General features: G+C 34.7%; 1 protein-coding gene across 2 annotated transcripts in view; it reads right to left on the bottom strand.

The window, feature by feature from the left end:
- LOC146997185 (uncharacterized) overlaps positions 1-13,511 on the bottom strand; it is a 91,826-nt gene extending 78,315 nt beyond the window's left edge. The window contains exon 1 of one of the 2 annotated variants that reach the window (XR_015041183.1): positions 13,092-13,511. The gene's annotated coding sequence lies outside the window, so the exon portion shown is untranslated. The remainder of the gene's footprint in view (positions 1-13,091) is intronic. The other variant, XM_085816930.1, reaches the window with a different exon arrangement.
- Positions 13,512-16,484: the final 2,973 nt, after the last annotated feature.

Below are 16,484 nucleotides of genomic sequence, written 5' to 3' on the forward strand. Positions count from 1 at the left end.
AAACAGAGCCAATCCTTACTTGAAAAGTTCTAGCGTTCAAGAAATTCTGTATGAAAATTGGTAGGTTGCCGCGCAAGCCACTCTCGTGAAGATCCCGGAGTATACCGTATCTCCATGCCTTATCATAAGCTTTCTCAATGTCGAAGAATATTGAGACAAGGTGACTTCTTCTGACAAAGGCTTTTCGAATAGATGTCTCTAATAGAAGCATATTGTCTACGGTCGTTCTCCCCTTTCGAAAACCGCTCTGATAAGGCGATATAATATTATTCTTTTCCAAGAACTAGACTAGGCGGCTGTTTACCATCTTTTCAAACAGTTTGCAAACACAGCTGGTAAGGGCAATTGGCCGATAGTTCGAGGGATTCCTCGGGTCTTTCCCTGGCTTCGCAATAGGAATGACAACAGCTCTCCTCCATGCACTGGGAAATGTACGCTCCTTCCACACTCTATTGTAAAGTGTGAGAAGGGCACTCAGTGACTTATAGGACAGATGCTTTAGCATTTCATAATACACGCCATCCAGACCCGGACAAGACCTATGTGTCTGCAAAAAAGCTCTCCTTAATTCAACCATAGTAAAGTCGCTATTGTACGGCTCAAAGTTGGAAGAGTTGAAAGCGATGGGATTTTTCTCAGAGCGTTGCTTGATAGAAAGAAATGCAGGTGAGTAATTTCGGCTGGAAGAAACGGCAGCAAATGTCTCACCAATTGTATTTGCAATTTCTTCTATGGAGCTAATCACTCGGCCATCTTTTTCCAGAAAGGAAAGTGAGTGGTCTTTATACATTCCACATGCTTTTCGAACTCTTTCCCAAACCCGCTTACTAGGCGTAGAGGATGTTATTGAGGACACATATGAAATCCAGGAATCCCTCTGGCTCTGCCTTCTTACTTTCCGTGCATTTGCTTTGGCTCTTTTAAAGGCTATGAGGTTTCGCAGAGTAGGATATCTACGAAAAATACCCCATGCTTTTTTCTGTTTTTTCAGTGCTTCATGACAGTCGCGATTCCACCACGGTTTCGAATATTTTAGTGTTTTTCCTGATGTTTTAGGAATCGAAAGCATAGCTGCCTGAATAATAGTATTAGTAACAGCTTCCACAGCGTCATCGATATGCACATCTTCTACCATTTGCTCTGTGAGCTCTGCGGAGGAAGAGAAGAGTTCCCAGTCTGCCCTGTCCAGGATAAAACGAGGGACTCTCGACACGGGGTTTGCTCCTCTTCGTGCAAGAGACACAAAAATAGGATAATGATTGCTGTTGTACAGGTCATTTCCGACACTAAAAGTGCAAAATGACGACAGAGATGGTGAACAGATGGCAAGATCGAGAGCATGGAATGTCCTTGAAGCCTCATGGAAGTACGTATCTTGCCCATTATTTAGGAGACAAAGGCTGTGATCTTCGATCATCTGCTCAATTTGTCTTCCTCGGCAATTTGTATCTTTACTTCCCCAGAGTGGACTATGGCCGTTAAAATCTCCTATTATGATAAAAGGCTCAGGCAGCTGCTCTATTAGATTATTTAAATCTTGCTGATAAATGTGCTCATTTGGAGGCAAATACAAAGAAACAAATGAAACAACAATATCAAAATTTACTTGAGTAGCGACAACTTGGAGGGATGTCGTCAAAGGAAGTACATTTGAGGGATAATCCAGTGAGGAGAGGAGACCTACTCCTCCACTGGCACGCTCACCTGCAAGGTTATCCTTCCTGACGAAAGAAAACCTCCTAAGTTTTGCATGGTGTTCTGGTTTCAGATTTGTTTCCTGTATTGCTAAGCACACAGGATGGTACACATTTATTATAGATTTGATGTCAAGCAAATTTCGGTGGAAACCGCGACAGTTCCATGACACGAGGGTGGCCATTATGAATGGTTTTCGTTTTTCCTGTGCTGTTCTTTTGTTTTTCGTGGAAGTAGATGCCTGGGAAATTCCAGACCCTCTTCCACTTCCATAAAGTCTGAATCCGCAGATTCAGAAATCATGTCATCAAGAGAGCTATTGCTGCGACTTCTATTTTTATTTGATATTTTTTGTGTGGCAGTTTTCGGCTTACTTTGAATAACTGTTTCTTTCTTTTGTACTATATGGGTTGCATTTTCTTTTTTCTTGTTGGATGTAGACGGTTGGGTTTTATTTGGTAGGGTCTGTGTGCCTATTGATGTTTGGGTGGCAACTGTACGATATGATTTAACAGCACTGGCGTATGATGAATTTGGTCGAAGCTGTGTGCTCTGGACTAGTCTTCTGGCTTCGGCGTAAGAGATGTTCCTAGTAACTTTTGTAGTCTGGATTTCTTTTTCCGATTTCCATTTTGGGCACAAGCGAGAAAATGCTGGGTGGTCACCCTTGCAATTTATACACAAAGGCGCAGCGGTACAATTATCAGAATCGTGGCCAATCTGTGAGCATCGGGCGCATGTGAGGCTGCCACGACAAGACGTCTTAGAATGGCCGAAACGCTGGCATTGGAAACATCGCATAGGGTTTGGAATATAAGGTCTTACAGGAATATTTAAATATCCGGCCTTAATATTCTTAGGCAGATCAGGCGTGTTGAAGGTAAGGATCACGTGTTTCGTGTCTATCAACTTACCTTCCTTACGCATCTTGATCCGCCTTACACCGCAGACATTTTGTTCGGATAACTCAGAAGCGATCTCTTCTTCAGAAACATACAGAAGGTCGAATTCTGAGATTACACCACGACAATAATTCAGTGACTTATGGGGTGTTACAGTGACATTGGCTTGCCCAAGTTGAGTAATCTGAAGTAAAGAAGCAGACTGGGTGGCTGAGTTTGTATCAATAAGCAAGTCTCCGGAGCGGAGACGCTTTATGTTTCTCGGCTCACCAATACAAGACTGGATGTATTTGTTTATTACGAAAGGAGACATCTTATGCATTTCGCCAGAAGGACTAGAGATTACTAGGAAACGGGGACTATTGTTATGATTTTTTTTATTTGCATCTGTCCGTAATTTTTTTGCAGAATTTTCAGAACTAGGTTGAGCGACAGGTTGAGTGACTGGTTTAGTAGGAGACGTTTCAGAACTAGGTTGAATGATTGGTTTATTAGTAGATGTTTCAGAACTAGGTTGAGTGACTGGTTTAGTAGGAGATGTTTCAGAACTAGGTTGAATGATTGGTTTAGTAGTAGATGTTTCAGAACTAGGTTGAGAGACTGGAGTGACTTCAAAGTTTTTTAATAAAAAAATATGTGTATTTGCCATATTGAAAATAGAAAAGATTCGGGTCCGACGGCCCCGCCCACCACGGAGCCCAACAAGGGAACACAGATTCCTGTGTTAGGGCTAGCCGGACCTATACGCAAACTGAAGCCCCACAGTCGGCTTTCCCGAAAGCAGGTACTCCCGAGAGCTTGACCCCAAGCCACTGACACAAGGACTAGTGACCAGCCGATTGACACCCGTGAGGACGACTAAGGTGCCTCCCGTTTAGCTGAAGCAGAGGCCAAAGTAGTGTGTTGGGGACAGTACCTCGCCCCTCAACTACCAGGACCCTCCTTTCCAGCGACACGGGTCTCCACGCACGGCAAACACGTGGGCAGTTTTCTCGCCACTCGAGAACTAGAGACAAGGTCTGTTCCAGTCTCTCGTGACGAGCCCCAAACTCCGTAGAGAGAAACCACGAGGGAGAAGGGAAGGGAAAAAGTACCAGCCAAGAGGAGAGGAGACGGAAAAGAGGATACATCACTGGGGCTCCAGGATCGTGACACCCGTCTCACCAAGAAGATGATCCCCTGAAGGGCTAGGGTACCTCGGGATTGCCACACCCGTACTCACAAAAGTGAGCCCCCTGAGGGCTCACCATATTAAAAAAGACAATCAATAGGATTATCATGTTCGACTAGATCTATTTTTTTTTTTACTTTTCCTACACTATTTCATATCATATAGATATAAAGTCATTGTCTGGATGACAGGAAAAGTAATTTATGTAATAAAAATGATGTGTCAATGCGACACATGCGCAAAAAGTTTGTAGCTTTGAGGTCCGCATTATGGGTGTCCGAATTAACGACTTTTGACAGTATAATGTAAATTCAGATAATAAATATTGAAGCTGACCATGTTTAGATGCATATTTTCTTAATGTAACGATTCACATTTTATTAGTTTATTTTTTTTCCCTAATCTGGAAACATAAATTAAATTTATTTAAAAAGCTTCTCGATATTTTCTTGTTAAAATAGCTATTGTGTTAATTTGCTCAATCTGTAACATGCAAATTCAGGTATTTTCCAAGACCTTATATGGGTATCTCTTTTAACAAGAAAGAACTGCTTTGTAAATGGCACGTAAAAAAAAAGATTGAAAATTTTATGGTAGGATTCATATAATAATCTGTTTTTAACAGTAAAATCAATTCATACGCTTTATTAAATTTGAAATAGCCCTAAATTAAGTATTTCAGAAAAAAAAAAAAAAAAAAAAAAAAAAAACTTTTTTTTTATGTGTGATAAAAAAACTGTGAGATAAAAAAAAAATTGGTCTCTTTTCTTATGTTCGCCCTAAGATCACCAAATGTGTTGATATATGTTCTACGCTGGTTTTGGGCTCGATCGGTGGTTTTGGGGACGATGTTGTTTGTATGGCAACCCTTTTGACGTTGAAACTTAATTCTTTTGCTGCAATGGTTTAATTGCTCGTTGGTTCGTGTCGTGCATGTTTTTAAATGGCCTATGTTGCAATGGTAGACGTGGTCGCAAGATTTCAGTCGCGTATTTTAGATTGTGTGCAAAGTAAATTTAGTATTAAAAGGTACGATATTGGAGTTGTTAACAAGTCTTTTGTTCACTGGAGTGTTTATGAGGATCAAAGTGTATTTTTAGAATTTCTGTGGGACTTTTAAAACAGAGTCCAAAATGCGAAGCTACTATGAGAACTTGGATGAAGAAGGGCGTTTCTGATAGTTCTTGTGTGGGTTTGCAGTTAAATGCTTGCCGGTAAAGTATATGGCTGTCAGCGGAGTTTAAGATTTGGATTGTGGTTTTTGTGTAGTCAGTTAACTTGGGAGGAAGTTTTTATCGTTACTTTCGAAATTTTGAGTCGCAGAAAGAGATGTGATATAGCAAAATCGTAGCACTTTTGTTCACAGACATTGTGTGACTGGCGAAATTTTATTAACGAATGTATTATGGTAAGTGCATTACTTATTTCAGACCATTCTATTAACTTGATATTCTCTGAATTTTAATATACTTATAAAACTGCAACAATTTTTTAACTACTTTCATATGCGCCCTCAGGTCCCCCTCCATGGTGCCATATTACTATCTAAATTTTTTGTCTATATTTCGAACTTTAAGCCTAAAATGTCTCCAAAAACCACATTTTGAACACACAATTTAAGCTAAAAATCCGAAACAAAAACAAAAAATTTAGATAGCAAAAATGTACAGTTTCTAACCAAAAATATTTGACAAGAATCCATGTACACAGCGATATGTTTTAACTTGAAAAAAATTTGCAAATTGCACAATCTAGGCAACGAACGAATCTATGAACTACGCACACCTCGCTTTAATAAATTAACACAACAATAAATTTCAAAGAATACCATGTACACAGCATCCTGTTTAAACTTTAAAAAACATTTACGAATTGCACAATCTAAGCAATGCGCACAAATCAACAAAATAACTAAAATTACAAACAATTCAAAAAAACAACAATAACAACAGAAATTTAGAGTAAAAAAAAAAAAACAATGAACATAACATTCTACAAAATAAAAACAGTAATGCACTTACCATAATACATTCGTTAATAAAATTTCGCCAGTCACACAATGTCTGTGAACAAAAGTGCTACGATTTTGCTATATCACATCTCTTTCTGCAACTCAAAATTTCGAAAGTAACGATAAAAACTTCCTCCCAAGTTAACTGACTACACAAAAACCACAATCCAAATCTTAAACTCCGCTGACAGCCATATACTTTACCGGCAAGCATTTAACTGCAAACCCACACAAGAACTATCAGAAACGCCCTTCTTCATCCAAGTTCTCATAGTAGCTTCGCATTTGGGACTCTGTTTTAAAAGTCCCACAGAAATTCTAAAAATACACTTTGATCCTCATAAACACTCCAGTGAACAAAAGACTTGTTAACAACTCCAATATCGTACCTTTTAATACTAAATTTACTTTGCACACAATCTAAAATACGCGACTGAAATCTTGCGACCACGTCTACCATTGCAACATAGGCCATTTAAAAACATGCACGACACGAACCAACGAGCAATTAAACCATTGCAGCAACAGAATTAAGTTTCAACGTCAAAAGGGTTGCCATACAAACAACATCGTCCCCAAAACCAGCGTAGAACATATATCAACACATTTGGATTTGGTTATTTTAGGGCGAATATAAGAAAAGAGACCAATTTTTTTTTTTTATCTCACAGTGATATACACATAAAAAGTACTTTTTTAGTAAAAAAAAAAGTTTCCCCCCCCCTGAAATACTTAATTTAGGGCTATTTCAAATTTAATAAAGCATATGAATTGATTTTACTGTTAAAAATGGGTTATTATATGAATCCTACCATAAAATTTTCAATCTTTTTTTTTACGTGCCATTTACAAAGCAGTTCTTTCTTGTTAAAAGAGATACCCATATAAGGTCTTGGAAAATACCTGAATTTGCATGTTACAGATTGAGCAAATTAACACAATAGCTTTTTTAACAAGAAAATATCGAGAAGCTTTTTAAATAAATTTAATTTATGTTTCCAGATTAGGGGAAAAAATTAAACTAATAAAATGTGAATCGTTACATTAAGAAAATATACATCTAAACATGGTCAGCTTCAATATTTATTATCTGAATTTACATTATACAGTCAAAAGTCGTTAATTCGGACACCCATAATGCGGACCTCAAAGCTACAAACTTTTTGCGCATGTGTCGCATAAGACCTTTACGACTGCGAATATGCGTTTACGCATGCGCGTTTAATGTATAACGGACGGTATAAGGTAAGCTAAAATTACCTAATTCAGTTAATGTTGCATATTGTGTTGTTCCTTAATCTTTGAATTGGATCCGGCTTATTATTTTTTGCAGACTGTTAGAGCAATTTTATAAAAGTAAGCTTGAACTTTTGATTATGTCAAATAGAATTTCCGATATATATTTACTAATATGTAAAGGATCTACAAAGCGAAAGTATAATTTGAAGTCCATTAAACAAAAAGTGGAATTGCTGCAAAAAATGAATAAAGGCATATCCTTTGTTTCTCTAACCATTCCGAAATCTGTTTATCAATTTCACGGGTGGGGGGGTGATACTTCTTTGGCAATATGAAGCAACTCCAATGATGGAACACAGAAAAAAACTTTATTGAACACTCAAATGGCGACATACAAAACAAGAAGAAGAAAGAATACTAACATTTAAAAATAAATTACATTCTTCGTATGAGAGTCGCACGTGGCACTCGAGTGTGGTTTCGAATATTGTCATTCACAAATACCTTAATGTTCATCTATTTAAATTATTTAAACACAAGATTTTAATAATATTTAAAGCTGTTACAGAGGGACACCGCAGCAGGCAATGAATTGGAAGTTGATCAAAACAATAACATCTGTCATCTGTAAACATCTGTCAGCACTATCCTTATCTTCAGGGCAGATGTTTTTATTTTATTTGGCTTATAATTCCGGTTGATCTTTACAATATGGTAACTGGTAGTTTGGCGACATTTTGGAGGCGATAAAGGTTACTACCTGGGACTTTGGTAATAATGTGAGCAGTACTCAGTTCCGATTACGCATTATTTTGCGTGAGGGAAATGAGAGATCATGGGATATGTCATGTGATATTAATGGACGAATTACGGTTCTTTAATCGGAAAAGGGGGGAAATCAGGAAAAAATGTGGAAATTTTGTATTTAGCTTTATTCTGTGTTGTGTGAAACAGTGTTGTTTAATTTTTGGATCCCATGGCCATAACTAAAGTGAATTCGAAATGGGTATTTAGGCATTGTGATAAAGAGAAGTTTGCTTTTTATTTAGCGGAGGAAGTATGGAGGAAAAATTCGCACAAAATATCTTTCAATAATTTTATTGAATGAATTAGAAAAGTGTATCCACCACGTAATCAAGATTCTGAAGAAGATTAGGTAAGTTAGTATTTTTAATTATTTGAGGATATTATTTTTATGCATTGTTCTAAATGTAAGGTGGAAAGGAATTTGGTATTATTGGGAAAATTGTTATTAGCAATGATTTAGTTTAAAGTAATTAGGATTGTAAGGTAATTTTTATTAATTTAATGTATGTACTCATTTATATTTTAAGTAGTGTTTTTGAATTTAATTATATTTTAATGAAATGATAGTCATTTTGTGAATTTTATGTTTGTAGGAATTTGGTATACGTTTAAGTTGAAATAAACATACATGGAAATAATTTAAATATTTGATACTAAGTATTTGTAATGCTTGCAGTATGAATTCGTTGGTGACGTGTATAATGTAATAGATGATTTAGAGGTAAAAGTTTTTGGATATTTTATTTATTTTATATGTGGAAATGTTCATATTTGTAAAGGGTAAATACTTTTTCGCGATCAGGTAATTTCATATATGTTCTTTTTACCGGGTTTAAAGATTGAGAAAATTGTCATGTATTTTCGTGAAATTTTTCTAATTTATGAGAAAAAAGCAGTCTACATGGATTTAGTGAAGAGTGTGCGCAATGCCATTTTTGTGCAATTCTGGGATGTTTTTTTAAGTAAAAATAAGTCGACGTGTACATGGTTTATGTGTATGTGTTATTTTGAAAAACGCGTAAGGAGTATGGTATTGTGCACTTTTTCCCAATTTTGCAGTGAATATTTGTCATGATTAAGCAGTTTTGTTTGATAAAATTTCTAGCATAAGTGTAATTAGGCTAGTAGATTGTTGGAAGAAGTGTTCAGTAGATAGATAAAAAGAAAAGAAACATGTCTTTACTTCGTGAAGACAAAATGGCGGCGGGGAAAAAAATAGAGGGTTGCTGTAGGAGAGTTGGTTGCCAAATTTTCGCCAAAAAATCACCAAGTTACCATAATGTAAAGATCAACCATAATTCCTTTATTTCATCTCAACGTACTCCGTCTCTGATATGATTTAAATCAAACTCCTCGTCATTATAATTCGCTCCCGATAGTCAAGAAAGTGACACAGAGGTTACTGAAAACAAAAAAATTTCGATTGACAAATTAGTCGGTATTCTCGACACAGCAATTATAGGACTTGAACAGCGGAATTTTGTAACTGAAGAAGAAATTATGCCTGTTTATAGAATTAAAGAGAAAGTATTATCACGTAAAACGAAGCAACTTAAATAACTTACATTGAAAGAAATGTTGGTTAATCTTCGGATTATGGGGAACTACTCTGATATGCGCCCTCAAGTTGCCAAATATTTTTGGCGAGAAACTTTACGCTGCCATATTACTATCTAAATTTTTTGTCTACATTTCGATTTTTTAGCCTAAAATGTCTCCAAAAACGCGGTTTTCGCACATGCAAAAATTACGTTTTAAACACACAATTTAGCTAAAAATCCGAAACAAAAACAAAAAATTTAGATAGCAAAAACGTAAAGTTTCTAACCAAAAATATTTGACAAGAATCCATGTACACAGCGACATGTTTTAACTTAAAAAAACATCTACGAATGGCACAATGTAGGCAACGAACGAATCTACAAACTACGCACACCTCGCTTTAATAAATTAACATAACAACAATAAATTTCAAAGAATACCATGTACACAGCATCCTGTTTAAACTTTAAAAAAATTCTACGAATTGCACAATTTAGGCATGGAGGGAATCTACGATCTACGCGCTCCTCGCTTTAATAAAATAACGTAACAATAATAAATTTCAAATAATACCATGTACATAGCGTTCTGTTTCAACTTTAAAAAACATCTACAAATTGCACAGTCTAGACACTAAACAACAAAATAAACTAAAATAAATTTCAAACAATTTAAAAAAACAACAATAACGACAGAAATTCATACTAAAGAACATAACATTCTACAAAATAAGAACAAGGATAAAATAAAATGCACTTACCATGAATTAATGCGTTTTCGAATAGCAGAAATATAAATTTCATACCGCCTTTAACATGCCGCCACGTAATCACTATCGTATTTACGACAGCCAGACACACTATCCAGAAAATTTATACTATGGTTCACAAATAAATAAAATCACAAATCCCTACTTCTATTATGCACTGCCATTAAAAATAATCTCCCAGACCCTCTTTCCACACTTCCAAATACCCACTACCACTCAACAGGATAGCCACAATGATATTTCCTTTTGCCGAACTTCAATTCAACAACTACCATTTTATCTTTCCCTCCCATCTTCTCAGATACAGAGGCGAATCAATGAGCTCCAGCGAAGTTTTTTTCAACGTCAACAGGGTTGCCATAGAACACGAAATCGCGCCAAAAACCAGCGCAGAACACATATCGCCACATTTGGTGAAATTAGGGCGTATATTAGAGTTGTACCAATCATGGTAACTTGGCGATTTTTTGGCGACCAACCCTGCTACAGCAACCTGCTAGTTTTGTTTTGGACGCCATTTTTTTGTCACGAAGTAAAGGCATTTTTTTTTTTTTTTACTCAAAATTTTTTCCAACAATCTGCTAGCCAAACTACGCTTATACTAGAACTTGTATGCAACGAAAATGCTTAATCATGATGAAGATTAGGTGCGAAATTGGGAGAAAGAGCAGAATCGCCCATTGCTTGCCACGTTTTTAAGAATTGTGCATACATGGTATCATCCATGTACTTGTCGACCTTCCGAAAAAAACATTCCAAAATAGCACAAAAATAGCATTGCACACACTTTTGACTTATCCATGTACACTGCTTAAGTCCTAGCTAATAACCTTTATCGCCTTACCAAAATGTAGCCAAACTACCTGTTACCATATTCCAAAGATTAGCCGAAATGTTTAATAAAGTAAACAAATAAATATTAAGCTTTTTTTTTTTTTTTTTTTTTGTAAATTTTGATACCCTTAAGATCATAATTGTTCTTTATTTTATAAATTACAGTTTCATATTTTTAATTTTATAATTTCTGCATGCCATCTTACCAGATTTAAAGTGATGATATATAATCCGGAATCACCAAATTCCCGATGAGCCCGGATTAACGACTTTTGACTGTATATGAAAATATACGAAATATGGAATATTAAATTTATCTTTTAAACAATCAAAAATACTTTTTAGATATATTTTTCTTATTTATACAGCTAAAATAAGCTTCACGTTTTAGAACTCAGAGGCAGAAAATCAAAAATAGATTGAACAATTAATCAATAAGCCAACAAAAGATGAATTCAAGACACTGCATGAAGAAAAATAGGTTAGAGTTGACTTTAGGGTAGCCTTTGTGTTATCGTGAAAATGTTGTTTCATTTATCGCCAAATTGTTTCGTTTATCACCAAGTTGTTATATCATTTATGGTAACCTGAGCAGTTGAATGTTACGAAAATCCTATTATGACATAATTGTTTGCATTTTTCTGGGAAATTTTGAATCATGGGATGTTTTCCAAGGGCTTTTGTAGTGTGTGTTGCTTAGGAAGTACATGGCTTGTTTCATTGTTTAGACGGTACAATGGCTTTGAAGTTTCTGTACGATTTGGAACAAAGGGGGAAAAGCGCATTAATTGACTGGTGTGTAAATGAAGGTTTACTTAGTAGCCATTTTCTGGACAGTCCGAAACTACGCAGTATATTTTTTACTCTTATTTTTGTGAATTTATGTGGCGACGCCGATATACGGATTCTAGTTCAGATAATTTTAGAAAGTTTTTGGATGCTGTTAAGGAATTTTGTGTGCCACAGACTGAAGACGAACAAATTTCTAAATAAGGTAAGTGGATATTTGCTTTGTGTAGTGCTTAAATGCATAACAGGTTTTTCCTTTTTTCATGTTATTTTATTGTTTGGTTTATAATGCAGTTTATTGAGATTATGTATTTTTTGTTTGCCTCTAAAGTAGAATTGGGTGCTCCTTTGACTTTTTAAATGAAAGTATATCGACGTGTACATGGACAAACTCAAGGGAGTGCATAAGGCATAGTTTGTGCAAATCTCTGATATTTTTTTTAAGTGAAAATAGGTCAATGTGTACATGGATAAAGTTAAGGGAATGCACAATGCCATTTTTGTGCAATTCTGAGATTTTTTTTTAAGTGAAAATAGGTCGATGTGTACATGGATACTGAGTTTGCTTTGTCTTGTTAATTTGAGTTTGTGTAGTGGTGATTTTTCGCAAAAAAATTGCCGCTATGCAAGTCAAAGAATTGTACAAACTCGGTATCCATGCACCGCCAAAAATCGCAAAGTGGTACTCTAAAATACTTTTACCGAAAAATATTTACAAAATTCCCGATCTTAACAAAATTGTGGTACATCAGCTAATATAAAATTACGAATTAAAATTGATTTAAATGTTAAATTTAAGATTTGGAAAATTATATCTGGTCAAATAAATATATTTTAAGCCCTTTAATAGAATTTTACTTATATTTCGAGCATTAAAATTAAAAACTGCTATCAGAAGAAAAATATTGCATTTATCATCATATTTTGTAACATTAAAAGAACAATGCAGAAAACACAAGTTCCAAGAAATGAAGACTATTTTTATAAACTGCAATTTCGTATATCTGAAAATATTTACGTAAAAACTGTATTCAGGTAAATCTGATTTATTTTCGAAACAGGTTAAAAAACAGCTATATGCAAGATGTTCCAAAACGACAAAAATTTCTCAGATGGCATTACACGCTAAACCTTCAAAAATCAGACCATATTTTCATTTTAACATATTCTAACACTTATTTAAACCTTTTGCTTACTGTTAACAGCACTCAAGAATTGCCAACTTTGTTTTGATCCTATTAAAAACTGAATAAAAATACAATATTTTTAAATACAATTTTAATTATATAAATGTAACAGTACAAAAAAAGAAAGAAAACGAATATAACTTACATCACTGAAACGAGAGACAAACATTTCTTTTTCAGGCACCGAATTAGATGTTTCACAGAAAATGGTAATATGTTCCTGAACAATATTTACAATTTTTTTCACATTCTTATGATTTCTGCATTTTATCCTACAGTCCTTAATGCTATCGTTTTGCTCTTCAGACGTACTAGGAACTCCAGGTTTATCCATTACAATAACGGATATCAATGATAAAACGAATCATAAATAAGAAAATTAAAGAAATCGCAAAACACCTTCGCCAGTGGAGACAAACTGTCGATTAATGTTTATCTGCAACTTTATTCAGGTATCAAAATTTCAAAACAATTGTTATTTACACACTTGCATAACTACGAACCGATAGTGACTTCAATTCTACGTTAAAAATAATGCATGCTAGGTAGTCCAATCAAATGAAAGTGCTCGCCAAAAATTACTGCTTCCAGTCGAGTTAAACAAATATGAAAGTTCAAATATGATATACAGTTTTATTTACAGCAAAAATGTTCAAATAAAATTGTTTCGTTTATTCAAAATAATAGCTTATAGTGAAACTAATAATAAAAATAAATAGAAAGTACAATGACGAGCTTATTTCTCCCCTTCTGTCTCTGTTAAATTAAACACCAAGAAGAAAAGGTATAGGATCCATACAAGACAAACGGTTTGGGGAAGTGTTCTTCAGATTTACTTTAAAATATTTAGAAGTTTTTAAATCCAAATGTTTTTAACCCTATTAATTTTAAATATCTGCATACATAATGGAATCACTATTCTAACAACAGATCGCACATAATACCATAAAACCCGTTTCTAGCCTGCTCGCAATTATTATTATTATTTATATTCAGAATGTGCACTATTGTTTCAAATATGAGCATCAGTGGTTTCAAGGCCTATTTTCCTGTAACATTTCTTAAGCGCGTCAAACTGAAACAAAATTTTAGAACTTAAAGAATTTCAACGGGATCAAGAAGAACAGTCGCTGATTGGATGAAATTATCGTGTAATCCAAACTGCTGTCATGTGGGACACACAGGTCAGAATTGAGCGTTATCGCTGCCGTAAGGGCCCTACTCAAGGCATTCGATGTCAAGGTTTCTTCCATTCATTGGAAATCTGCACCTTATCAATCCGTTCTGTGAGCTGCTGAGGACCACACTGTGCCTCGGAATGTACCAGGCCTATGGATATTCTTGTTATTTGCTGTAACTGCGAAAGCAATCATCCAGCCAACTATAGATCTTGTCCTCGTTTCCCATGAAATAAACGGACTCGTGGCATGAAAAGCACGCGACACGCTGCCCCGGGCGCTCCAGCTCAGGGCACTTCAATTCCCCCGGTAAACGCAGTTTTAAGACATCCCCCATATGCTCGCCCCAGTGGTGTTGTTAACCCGCTGAGTTATGCGTGTTAACTTCCTTTTGTATTTAAATTAATGACTCATAAAACGATTGTAAAAGACAAATAAACATTTATTTAGAGATAAATCGTACTCGTTACTTAATTACCTACACGTAATGTATTCATAAACGTACATAACATAACAGATGTTCTTACTGCATCGTACCGATATGCATTTCAATCGTACATCATCTGAATATATTTTTAAAATTATAAATAGAACGACATCCAGAAATTAGCCGTTGTCACTTCTCAATAGATACTTTGTCTAATAACAATAAATAATTTACAATCGTGCTTACATTCGACCATTCTGACTTTTCATTCGTCCTCAATTGAACCAAATCTTACCATGCATTAAAAACGACAAATAAACAACAACAAAATATAATAATAGGTAGGGAAAAAAAGTAAAATGAAATATAATTTTTAAAAAAATTCTGTGAGTCCTACACAAAGTCTCTATAGCGCAATGGTTTACGCACTGTTTGCTTGGGCCTTTTAACCCATTAACCGCCAAAACTCTAAGGAATGTTTCTTTTCTCATGAAAATAATAACAAATATTAAATTAAGCATTTATAACATAAATTTACATTGAAAATAAAAAAAATGCTCTTACCTGTGGAAAACGCGAGTGTTGCGTTCGCGCAACGTCAGCGGAATAACACTACGGATGTTTAGTGAGTAGGATTGTACCCGTGTGATGTTTCTTTTGAGTGGAGCGCAGGATTCTTTTTAGCTGTATAACGTTTTATAAATCTACAAATCGCTTTACTTGTAATTAATTTAATATTAAAATATACATTGTATTTCTTTTACAAATACAGATTATTTCAATTGAAAGATTCAAGCATGAAAAGCTTGATTACAATCCTGGGATAAGGTTCGGAGAACAGCCTTGGTTGCGCCAACTTTTCTTCTTCTTCTTTAATTTAACCCTTAGCCTGTCGAGTTATTTTCTACGAATACCTTTAAAACTGTCACTAATTTTGGACCGAGCTTCCCTTAAAATGTCGGGAAAATAACCCTAAACCTCTGAAAAATACCAGTTACTGCTATTGTTATTTCATTCCCCTCCCTAAATACTAGATCAAGGGTTCCGACTGTAAGTAAGATGGATTACTACCATAAATATTAGTACCTGTAGATGTGAGTTGTCAAGAAAGTTGCAAATGACTATAATAGCTTCTCCGTGATGACCGTCCGAATGCCGCAGGGTACAGGTGCGAATACTATCTTCAAAGTTTTCTTTCCTAAAAGACTCTTATTTTGAAATAACTTAATTTTAAAATTTACCCGCTCTTCTTTTATTATTATTCATGTTTAATCTAAGTTACCTAAATCTCTGGGTCATTGATTATCATCTGAATTTCAATGCAGATTGGTTAAATTGTTATTAATAAAATCCATATTAAAAAATATCTGGTTCAATATTCATTCCTTCTGTAAGATTGCTGAAACATTTGAAAAGCAATGTTTATAGTTCGATTGCATTTGATATTATTTCTGATTTTCCATGTTTTTGTCATAAATTAGAAATGCATTTACATGCAGATAATAATTATTTTAAATAATTTCTTCTTACTTAAATATTACCTATAGTTTAAGATATTTAGCATAATATTTGAATAATTACTAAAAAATATCTGTTTTATTATTTCTGCCAAATTGAATCAACTTAACTTGATATGACTTTTAAACTTGCTTTTTAGAGAAACTCTAATTAAATATTAAGGAGATTCAAAATTTTAACTTTTAAGGCATATTTAATGCTGAAATTTACTTAGTTTTTAAAACGGATGTTATTTTCTTAAAAGATTTCGGTTTTTGAATGAACAATATATACTTAATATATACCAAATATGTTCTTTTAAGTAAAGTTAATTAATTACTCAGCGAGATAAGATTTGGTAACTAAATATCTTAATTTCAAGAGCAGAACAAGATTTTCATGATTATACCTGGATAGCTAGCTGATTCGAAAAAGG

This window comes from Stegodyphus dumicola, chromosome 5 (genome assembly GCF_044657685.1).
Source record: "Stegodyphus dumicola isolate Sdum_Otavi_A_Nest chromosome 5, ASM4465768v1".
NCBI lineage: Eukaryota > Metazoa > Arthropoda > Arachnida > Araneae > Eresidae > Stegodyphus > Stegodyphus dumicola.